The sequence below is a fragment of the Octopus sinensis genome, linkage group LG20 (assembly GCF_006345805.1).
Source record: "Octopus sinensis linkage group LG20, ASM634580v1, whole genome shotgun sequence".
Lineage (NCBI taxonomy): Eukaryota > Metazoa > Mollusca > Cephalopoda > Octopoda > Octopodidae > Octopus > Octopus sinensis.
The window spans coordinates 26,977,999-26,990,434 of record NC_043016.1 but is presented as its reverse complement, the minus strand read 5'-3'; the positions used below and the strand labels follow the sequence as shown (position 1 = coordinate 26,990,434).

At 37.8% G+C, this 12,436-nt stretch overlaps 1 long non-coding RNA gene across 1 annotated transcript; it reads right to left on the bottom strand.

Annotated features, from left to right (window-relative positions):
• Positions 1-6,998: 6,998 nt before the first annotated feature.
• Positions 6,999-10,264, bottom strand: LOC118767255. The gene is made up of 2 exons (XR_005003159.1): positions 10,220-10,264; positions 6,999-7,091 (listed from the first exon to the last, which is right to left on the bottom strand). It is a non-coding gene; the product is annotated as an uncharacterized LOC118767255 (long non-coding RNA).
• Between the last annotated feature and the right edge of the window lie 2,172 nt (positions 10,265-12,436).

Here is a 12,436-nt window from a genome sequence, read left to right as displayed (position 1 = left end):
GCAATGCTAGGGGGACAAACACAGACACACACACACACACATATATATATACGACAGGCTTCTTTCAGTTTCCCTCTACCAAATCCACTCACAAGACATTGGTTGGCCCGGGGCTATAGCAGAAGACACTTGCCCAAGGTGCCACGCAGTGGGACTGAACCCGGAACCATACTATATATGTAGGCGTAGGCGTGACTGTGCGGTAAGAAGTTTGCTTCCCAACCGCATGGTTCCGAATTCAGACCCACTGTGTGGCACACACAGACAAGTGACTTCAACTATTGCCTGGGGCGACCAAACTCTGGTGAGTGAATTTGGTGGACGGAAACGGAAAGAAGCCCATCGTATATATTTATGTCTGCTTTTGTCCCCCCCCCCCATCGCTGCTTGACAACCGGTGTTGATGTGTTTACGTCCCCATAACTTAGCGGTTCGGACGAAGAAACCGATAGAATTAAATAACTGAATACTGGGGGGGGGGTGTCGATGCCTTTGACTAAAAATTCCTCAAAGCGACGTCCCAACATGACCAGAGTCAAATGACTGAAGCAAGTAAATGGTATATGAATCAAGCTTGGTACTCATACATTTTCTTTCTCATTACCAACAATCATGTATCAAAATACATATACCTGCTGCGAATATATATATATATATAGATAGATAGATAGGTAGGTAGGCAGGTTTAGTTGGCAAGAAAGAAGACTACTAGTATGGATATGTGATGCATATGGATGAGGATAACTGTAAGAATAAATGTTGATTGCTTAATGTGGATGGAGCTTGCAGAAGAGGGTGTTCCAGGAAGATATGAGATGAAGTAGTGAAAGCTCACAAAGGAGATGTAAAAGGACCAGGATGATTGATGATATGCAGTTCTCAAGAAGACCCATCCATCCCAGCAAAACTGATTTCTGGTACAGCTGTTTGTATATATCGTCATTACCATTATTATGTAATGTCCAAGTCAGCAAGCTGGCAGAATCGTTAGCATGCCAGGGGTTGATTAAATAAGTACCAGTTACGCACTGGGGGGGGGCGATATAATAAACTTAATCCATTTGTCCTTATTTGTCCTCTCTGTGTTTAGCCCCTTGTGGGTAGTAAAGAATTAGGTATTTCATCTGTCTTTACGTTCTGAGTTCAAATTCTGCTGAGGTCGACTTTACCTTTCATCCTTTCGGAGTTCAAGACACTCCACCACTCTCTAACTGCAGTACTTCCTCTGGTGCCACTTACTTTTCTTACTACCCAGAACTATTTCACTCATTATCCACCTTTCATCCATAAATAAATTTTTTCCACACACAGTTTCTTTGTCTCACCCCCACCCACTGGGTCAACAACTATCTCTCCTCCACCACCATACATCTCTCACCCTCCTCATGCACAACACCTGCTTTCCCTTCCCCATCTACTCCTGCAACATATCCAACATCATGTCATTATTACTATTCTGCTGTTTTGCATATCACTCATTTCCTCCTTACCTTTCCCCTTTATTATTGCATCACTAGTGGTCACTTACATCCCTTCCATCACCTACTCCCTATCCCTTAACTCATCCCATACCCTCTTACAACCTTCATCCAACCACACCTTGTTCCTCTGCCCCATTCATTTTACCTACCTTGTATCTTGAAGATCCACCCTGCTAACACATCACCACTATTTTTATCATTCCTACCCTCTCTTCTAAGATTGTGAGTAGACATGTAACTTCTCTGCAGCAAAAGACTTGTTCTGTTCTGGCACCTTTCATATTTTTCATTCCTCATCTCCTAGCATAAAGTCACCCACTCATGATTCATAATCTTACAAGTTGCATGACAACCTCACTTGTGCTATTGGCACAAATAAAGCACCCAGTAAGAACTGTAAGGTGGCTGGCATTAGAAAGGGCATCCAGCCATAAAAATCATACCAAAGCAGACATTGAAACATAAGGCAGCCCTTGAACCCATCCTATCCTGTCAAACCATCTAAGCCATGGCAGCATGAAACATCGGCATTAAAAGATGATGATGATGACTATGACAACAATGACACTATATCCTCATCTTCTTTCTTTTATCTCAACTAAAGCCACTAGGTGTCAAGTCAGAACCTTACTTCTCTTCCAGACAAATATTTCCAAATGCTGCTTAATAAAACAGTTAAGTGTGCACCACAGAAATATGAGTGTTGAATACAGTTTGAACTTAGGCCCTAATTTACATGGTAATGTGTCATGCATTGTAGTATATATTCAAATACATATTTTTAATCAAATTTTGGAGAAGTGAGAGATAAAATATTTATTCCATATGTATACAGCAGTTTCAAAATCTTGATAGCTGTACATTTGGTTGAGAGTTTACCATTTGTTCTGTTTGATTCTTTGAATATCTATTCCTGTTTATATATGTATATATCGTGGCACTCTGGCGGTTACCATGATGAGGGTCCCAGTTGATCCAATCAACAGAACAGCCTGCACATGAAATTAACATGCAAGTGGCTGAGCACTCCACATACATGTGTACACTTAACGTAGTTTTCAGAGAGATTCAGCATGACACAGAGTGTGGCAAGGCTGGCTCTTTGAAATACAGGTACAACAGAAACTGGAAGAAAGAGTGACAGAAAGTTGTAACATTAGTGACTGAGGTAGAGTTCAACACAGCTACAAAGTGATCTTTCCATTGTTTCAAGATGTAAGATTTGTCAGTCAACAGTAACACCATAAAAGGCTTTAAAATGCTTTCTGTCTGCAGCTTCTTGGAGTTCAGTAGCCTTGGAAGACCACCAAGCCTCCTTTCACCTGCATCAGAGCACGTTGGACCTGGCCTCTGCATTTCTTATAAGCATTCTCTTTTCTGGATGAGCTCTTATTATTTATCCATGTTTTATGAGAGCTATGCATTTTGTTATCAACTGCTGGACATCTGTGTTGCTATCACTGAACCAGTCTTGATATTTATGAACAGGAAGTCCCAGAACCTTTACAGGTGCAAAGTGTGTTGCATCACGCAGAACCTTCCAAGATGATTCTATGTCATCACTGATATCAACAGTGTTGAATGCATTGTCCAACTTGATAGAGAACTCAACCTACTCTTCAATTCACTTAGACACTGATGTCTTTTGTAGTCTTGTGTTCAGGAGGAATGTAACCTTACTATGAAGAAGAAAATGGTCTGAGAGATAGCAGGTGTTATGAAAGGAACATGTAATGTTAAAGTCCCTAATATCTCACTTCTTGGTGATAATAGTCTATAAAGATACCAATCATTAGATCTTGGATGCATCCACGTTGTTTTGCAACAATTTCGCTGTTGAAAAAAGGTATTTGTGATGCTTAGACTGAATTCCCTGCAGATGGAGAGCACATGCAGACTGCTGGAGTTCATTTGACCTACACTATGGTGACCCAAGTACACCCTCCCATGCCTGATAGTCAGTACCAACACAAGCATTAAAGGATAGGTTTATCCCTATGGTGACAACTGGAGATAACATAACAGAGTTGGCTATAAAATTCATCCTTTTTCAGCTCAGTGCTGGCCATGGTTGGAGCATAGCAACTGACAAGCATAGCACAAATGTTGTGATCAAGTTCCAACGTTAGTGTCATGATACAATCAGAAATACTTTTGGGTAGAGAAAGAAGGCATCTAGCTATTTCTGTCTTGATGGCAAAACCAACATCAGAGTGGTGTGGCCCATCCTCATTTCTTCCACACCAGAAAAATATGTATCCACCTTTACTTTCTTTGAACTGTGGTGATCCTGTAAGATGAGTTTCACTGAGTGCAGCTATGTCAATGTTGTATTTCTTCAAGGACAACCAGTGCCATTTTTCATTCTGGTGCTGAGTGATTGTTTTGGAGAGAGTACACATTCCAAGAACCAAGGTTAATGTTCTTAGATTTCTTCATGTTTCAAATGTGTTACTGAATAATCGCAGTTGGATAGCAAGTTTAAGCTGAGTAAGCAATATTTAGGGCTCCTTTTCTCACTCGTCCTCTTGTTGGGGAAAGCAGTGCTGTATCTAAATAGACCTACTTTGTCACCACTACAGGACACAGACAGCACAGTTACTTGCTGGAACACCCATCACTCAATGGTCACCGACTGTGTAGAGATCCAGCAAGAGTCTTCCAGTAATATCCTTTACCTGTCCCTACCGATCTCACTCACTTGCCAGGGACTTCGAGTTTTTGCAAGTTGGAACTGGACAGTATTGAATGAATAGATGCAAGTTGTCAGAAAACCCACACATATGGTTTGATTTAAGTGTTGAAGGCTTGTGAAGAACCAGCTACACTTTTTGGAAGTGATGATAGCAAGGGTATGGTGCACATATGTGCCACAATACCAAGAACAACACACTTCAGGCTTTTTCTTCAGAAGTTTCCATCTCTGATAGTACAACCTTGTTAAGGAGATCCTCAGCAACCAAAGACCTGGTTTTATACCAGAGTTTCCCCCTCCCAGATGGGATGCCTTCTCCATGGTTAAGGAGCCCCATCTGGTAGACAGAAACTGAAAGAAGCCCGTCCTATATGTATATATATGTTTGTGTGTCTGTGTTTGTCCTCCCAATTTTCCGTAACAACTGATGCTGGTGTGTTTACTTCCCCATAACTTGGCAGTTCACCAAAATAGATCGATAGAATAAGTACTAAGCTTACAATGAATGAGTTGTGGGGTCGATTTGCTCAACTAAAAATGTTGCTCCAGCATGGCCACAATCAAATATGTGTATATATATATATATATATATATATATATATAGCACAACCATGTGAGATGTTATCTCTGGACAAATACTGTAGTATTTTGCCTGCCAACAGGTATGATACATACATGTTTATGTTCATGCACACACACATTCAAATTTAGTTTATAAAGTGGGAACACTAGCAAAAATACTATTAGAACATGCAAACTACCCTCCTGCTACTCTCTCAGATTTATCTCCCATAAGTTGAATCTCTCATCCAAATCATATTTGGCTATTTTCATCATATTATTTAATGGAGAGCTGTACATTTTTCTTCTCTTTCACTTTCTATTTCAAATTAGCATCAATGCTGATGAGGTTTGAAACACAGAAGAAAAAAACCCCAGTTCTTAGTCCTTTTATCCTCATCTGCTCTGCCACCTTTTTTGGCATAGCATGTATGCCATAGAAATGTATTTGCTTTTATGGTAGACAAGGACAACAGCCAGATCAGTTATGCATGCTATAACAGCTGTATGCCATTCAGAGATCTGTGGATACTAAATGAATACAAAAAGTACAGAACTGTCATTGTTCATGTATTTTCAGACACATCTGGCTAACAGCCATGCTATGTATGTAGAATGTATACAGCACCAACAATGACACCCACTTGTACACTCAGTCCAAGAATTTTGGGAAATTATCCATATTTTTCCAACCTAGAAATCTTTTGGATTTTAGCAAAAGCCATTCAACAGAACATTACAGACATCCAGAATATCTCCAATTACATTGTGCACTCCTTCCATTAATCTATTGTGGGGTGCAAGATTAGACATTTTACTGAATGCCTTGCTCAACTAGGAGAGGGTTATGACTACATGGCAGCACTCAACCTCAGTCCATGTGGCAATCAGCATTATAGCTCAGTTAAGTAGAAAAAAATGTAGGAAAACATGTCTAATAATGGTCATCCCTATTCACTGCTATAGTATCCTGTGGATACTGTGAAGGCACATGATTTGGTGGTGAGAGTGTTGCCCTATGGTTTCAATTCCTAGACTAGCTATGCATTGTGTTCTCAAGCAAAACACTTATTATTATTATTATTATTATTATTATAGAATCTTTTTTTGCTACAGGCCCAAGAGCTGAAAGTTTGGAGAAGAGCCTAGTCAATTACATTGACCCCCCAATGTTCAACTGCTATTTATTTTATCAGCCCTGGGGGAAAAAAAATGAAAAGCAAAGTCAAGCTCAGAGGAATTTGAACTCAGAGCATGAAGAGCAGCAAGAAATGCCGGTCTGACATGCTTACAATTCAGCCAGCTTGCTGCCTTAATAACAATAAGAATCCTTTCTACAATAGGCACAAGGCTTGGAATTTGGGGGAGGGGGATAGTCGATTACATTGATCCCAGTAGTCAACTGGAACTTGTTTTATTGATCCCAAAAGGATGGAAGGCAAAATCAACCTCAGCAGAATTTGAACTCAGAATGTAAAGACGGATGAAATGCCTAAGCATTTTTCCCAGTATGCTAATGATTCTGCCAGCTCACTGACTTAATAATAATAATAATAACAACAACAACAATAATTCTTTCTAAATTTGGCATAAACCCAGTAATCTTGAGGGGGAAAATGAAAAGTAATGTTAACTTGGTGAAGTTAGATGACAGAACATAAAATGCCAGAAGAAATGCCACTAAGCATTTTGTCTGAAATGCTAGTAATTCTGCCAGCTTGCCACTTTAATAATAATAGGGATGGTTTCAAATTTTAGCACAAAGCCAGGAATTTTGGGGAGGATAAGTTGATTACATTGACACCCACCTCTTAGTGCTCAACTTGTACTTATCTCATCAACCTTGAAGGGATGAAAAGCAATGTCAACAATGGCAAAATTGATAATAACAATAATAATAATTGTTGTTATATATTCATCATCATCATCATTATCATCGTTATTGTTGTTGTCATCGTCATCATCATCATCATCATCACCATCATCATCATCATTATTATTATTATTCAGTAGTCTTATTTTTATCATGTGCTTTCATTGTACTACTGAGTGCAGCTCTGTGGGTATGTGCCGTGGTTTGTTGGGGTGCTCTTATTTTCACAGTATTGAAAGTGTTTTATGTAGGATGTGTACAGTGCCTAGTAGTGCTACTTTCTGTATGTTATATATACTTGTAAGTCCTCAGGTTTTTGCTATGTATTTGTCTGAATGTTTTTTATCATATCTAATGCACCTACTATGATAGGAATTGTTTCTCTTTCTAGGCTCCACATTCAAGTTAACTCTATTTCCAGCGCTTTGTATTTTGGAAGTTTCACTGTTTCTTTTAGAGAAACATTGTCATCTGTTGGTATCTCTTTTACTCTTTTACTTGTTTCAGTCATTTGACTGTGGTCATGCTGGGGCACTGCCTTTAGTTGAGCAAATCGACCCCAGGACTTATTTTTCGTAAGCCTAGTACTTATTCTATCTGTCTCTTTTTTGCTAAACCACTAAGTTACAGGGACATAAACACACCAGCATTGGTTGTCAAGCGATGTTGGGGGGACAAACACAGACACACAAGCATACACGCACATACATATATATATATATATATATATATATATATATATACATATATACGACGGGCTTCTTTCAGTTTCCATCTACCAAATCCACTCACAAGGCTTTGGTCGGCCCAAGGCTATAGTAGAAGACACTTGCCCAGATGCCATGCAGTGGAACTGAACCCGGAACCATGTGGTTCATAAGCAAGCTACTTACCACACAGTCACTCCTATGCCTATCAATTATTATTATTATCATCATTCATCATCATCATTGTTTAGCATCCGCTTTCTATGCTAGCATGAGTTGGATGGTTCAACTGGGGTCTGGGAAGCTAGAAGGCTGCACCAGGCCCAGACTGATCTGGCAATGTTTCTACGGTTGGATGCCCTTCCTAATGCCAACCACTCCGTGACTGTAGTGGGTGCTTTTTACGTGCCACTGGCACAGATGCCAGACGAGGCTGGCAAACGGCCATGATCGGATGGTGATTATTATTATTATTATTGTATAGTATGAGTTTTTCTTCTTTCAGTTTTGTTTCCATTTCTTCCCAAGTGTCTTCCTGATTCCTAGGGCAAAGCAGCTCACTTTATACATTGATAGGCCACTAAACTTAAACACACCAGATTGTTCATTTTCAAAATGAAATGAAGTTATGTGTAAAAAAATGATTAGTTGCTTTTCATTCTTTCGGGGTTAATAAAGTAAGTACCAGATAAACACCGAGATTGACATAATGAACTTACCTCTCCTCTAAAATTGTCAGCTGTGTGCCAAAATTTGAAACCAATACCTTTCTTCTTCTTCTTTTTCTTCTTCTTCTTCTTCTTCTTCTTCTTCTTATTATTATTATTATTATTATTATTATTATTATTATTATTATTATTATTATTATTATTCATGATTTCCTTTCATTATGACTTTATTTCAGCTGCCTTAATACCGGGCATCCTCCAGAGGCCAAGAGTAGCAAGGGCACTTTTTTTTTTTTGCTATGCATGCTGAAATTATCACCACATTTATGCCATTTTAGATGGAGAGTGCTCTCCGTAGTAGGTGGGTTGTACCCATCAAGGTTATCTTTTGTAGTTCATGGAGATTGGACTTACCAGGGACTTGCTTAATATATTTCCCAGCTCCCTTTTTCTTTCATTCCCAATGCCCCAATTACTATTGGTACTATGCCTTTCTTGAGACATTTTGATCTTGTGGGACAGACATATCTATTAACAGACAAGTTCCTCTGTTGTGTAGTCCTTGATTATAATGTCTAGTTGATTGGAGTCAATTTTTCTGTCTGTATTGGAAACTTCCAAAGGATGGTGATGCCCTCCTCATTTTTATTGTTGTTGTTGTTGTTATTATTATTATTATTTTATTGTCTTTGCACAGCTTCTAATGCTGGAGATGTATTGTGGTGTCAGCTGTTCACTACCAGTGAACTAAGGTAACAACCCTTATTTTTCGAGCACCACTCAGAATATTCAAGCCGTTCCAAGCAGTGCTATTTTCTGCAAGTGATCCACCCTTATTGCAGCCCCTATTTGTTTCATATACTTCACAAGATTTTTACTCACTGTTCCCAGGGCTCCAACAATTATTGGTACTACTACTGTGTTTTTCAGCAACCACAACTGCTTAAACTCCCAAGCTAACCTGTTATATCTATTGACCTTTCTTTCTTCCTTATCGCATACCTTGTTGTCAGCTGGGCATGTTATATCTATGATCCAGCATCATTTGCTTTCTTTCTCATTTAACACTATGTCTGGTTTCCTATTTCCTATTATTATCATTATTATTATTATTATTATTATCTTTACTACTATTATAATCATCATTATTATTATTCATGCTGTGCTTGAATGTTTTTCATTTAGAATCAATGTCCTTGATACTGGGTCACAACCAGTTTGATTTAAATATCAATGACCTTTCTTAAAATCCTTGCTGTTCCCAATTGAGCAGATTTCTAAATCAATGCAACTCTTGTAGTTACACCTATCCCAATAAAGGAGCTTTTAACTCTGATGGTAACAGCACCTATGACAACTGGGATTACGTTTGTAGAAACCCTCTTCATTCGCCATATTTCCCAAGCCAAATTCTGGTATTTTCCAATTTTCTCCTTTTCTTCGACTGCAACATTAATGTCTGCAGATATAGCCACATCTATGATGGTGCACTCTTTCATTCCCTCATCGTGAACCATAATATCTGGTTGCCTGGCATGAATTTCACAATCAGTCTGTACATTAAAATCCCACAAAATCTTGTAATGATCATTCTCTGGTCATTAATGGTCATTCTGATTGATGTTGGTACCATTTTTTTTCTACTTTAAATCATTGCCATAATATGTCCCAGTGTTGTGTCTTGTCCACATTAGCTGTGTCTGTGTCCGTACTCCTTCTGTGCCAAAGGACTACAGGAACAAATGTACATAATGGATTCCTCTTTCTCATTAACTACTCTGCACTTTACACTTTCCAAGGATTTGTCTATTATGGCATTAATGGTATTTGTCTGCAATGACTGGCTTTGAGCAGCCATTATGAGTCCTTCTGTTACTTTCTGAAGTTCTCCATTCTTCAGCCATAACCAAGACTCCTCTGCTGTGATGTACTGTATTTGTCTAAGACTACTACTACTACTACTACTACTACTACTACTACTACTACTACTACTACTACTACTACTACTACTACTACCACTACTACTACTACCACTACTACAGAAGCAGGCTGGCAGAATCGTTAGCACACTGGACAGAGTGCCTAGTGGTATTTCATTCATCTTTTACTTTCTGAGTTCAAATTCCCCCAAGGTAATCTTTGATTTTCATCCTTTTGAGGTTGATAAAATAAGTACCAGTCATAATAAATTTATTCATCCTTTGAATTTGTTGACCTTGTACCAAATTTTGAACTCATTATTATTATTATTATTATTATTATTATTATTATTATTATTATTATTATTATTATTATTATCATTATCACTATTATTAATATTTTTATTAAAACAGCGAGCTACCATAGCCAATAGCACACCAGACAAAATGCTTAGTAGCATTTCACCTATCTTTACATTCTTTACACTCAGATTCCACCAAGGTTGATTTTAATTTTCCATCCTTCCAGAGTGGATAAAATAAGTACCAGTCAAGCACTGAGTCAATGTTATCAACTTCGCCTTCCCTAAAAAAAAAATTAATAAAAGCTACTAGCTTTTGCCAAAATTTGAAACCATTTTTATTATTATTATCCTATGTTTGTCTTTTGCTTTATATTTGTACAAGTTGGCTCCAAGTCTCACCCAGAGACCTAAAGAGACAACAGGTTGGAAGTTCGTGTTATTATTATTATTATTGTTGTTGTTGTTGTTGTTGTTGTTGTTGTTGTTGTTGTATTTTCCTTAAAATAAAGAGTAGGTGTAAAAACTTTTGGTTTTTACTCTGTTCTTACAAGAAAGTAATACAATATTTGTGGGTGAACTTTTAGCCCTATTGGCATCCATCTGTGTCAGTATCTTAAACATGTTCCTCCACAAATGAGTTACAATGTAATTTGTGGCAGGATATTTTTTTTTACTTTTGCTAAATATGTTTAAACGTTTTATTAAGTTCATTCTGTCAGTTCATAGCAAATACTAAACCAAATGAATGAGTATTTAAAAGTAATTTTTTTACTTGATCCAGTGTAATTAGATATTCAGATGTTGCTAAAATGAATTCCTAAACGCACGCTGAAGCAGCAAATTGATGTAAAAGGTTTAAGTTATGCTAAAAAGATTAATGGCTAAAGACACAGTCTCTAGCATTCCAAAATATACAAGGATCTTCCTTACACTTCCTCATTGAGTGTTGCCAGCAAACAGAGTTATCATAATAGTTTCCAGATTTTCAGAAATATATATATATAATATATATATATATATATTATATATATATATAGAGAGAGAGAGAGAGAGGGTGAGAAAGAAACACAGACAGACACACAGATAGATAGGTACATAATACATACATAATATACACATAAGTATACATACATATATACATATGCATGTATATATAAATTGATGATGTTCACCATTTAAGGGTTAAACAATATAGCTACATCTCACTAAACCCAGAACAAGAATATAAATAAGTGACTTGTATAAAGTAGCTCAAATGCAAACCAATATAGATATATAATAAATAACATCACTCAGTATTGGGTTTAACCCTTTAGCATTCAAACCGGCCATATCCGGCCCAAATATTCTACTTGTTTTATGCTCAAATTGGCCAAATCCGACTTTTTATACCTATCCCACAATGTGATTCTGAAAAATATGCAATCACATTACTGAAATCTTGAAGCTATGAGACAGATCAGGGTTGATTCAAAACAATGTGAATAAATAAGCATTAGATTTGACAAAGTAATCTGAATGCTAAAGGGTTAAAAAAGAACCTTGGAGAGAAAAGAAGGTGAACTGCCACCCACAGGACTTGAACCACTCATCTACTATATTACAGTAATTTCACTGCCATCAATTCACTATGAAGAAAGTTCCCCATGAGGGAAGTACATTGCCATCAATTCACCATGAAGAAAGTTCATTGTGATGAAAGTTTACTGAGAAAATACATCCAGAGTATCTTACCATTAATAGTTAAAAACTATTTTATTGATTAAAAAAAAAAGGTGAATTGATGACAGTGAATTTTTCCTGTGAAGATTTGATGACAATGAACTTTGTCTGTGGTGAATTGATGAGAGTGAACTCATCAGCAGCTGGGGAGCCAACCAGAACTTAGGGCTGACTGGAAGAGGAAGGGGCAGGTGTGACACGCACGCAGGCAGGGGACAGTGCTGGATGTGTGAGCGCTTCGACAAGGTAAGGGAAAAGCAGCTGCTATTTTTTAGCGTTTGGGTCTGGCCACATCGAAGGTTGCGTTACTGTCGGAGAGATCTGCGTCGACGGAGAGAAGGTAGCTGTCTTTACTTCAAATCTTCCGCATACATCACACTTTCAACTTCACTTGGGCGCTTAAAAAATGAAGAGTCACTTTGGTACAAAAGATCGCAACTATCTGGCATACGGTAGATGCATGATTCTATTGCTATTAGTGACCGTCTGCTTATTTCCTGTCCTA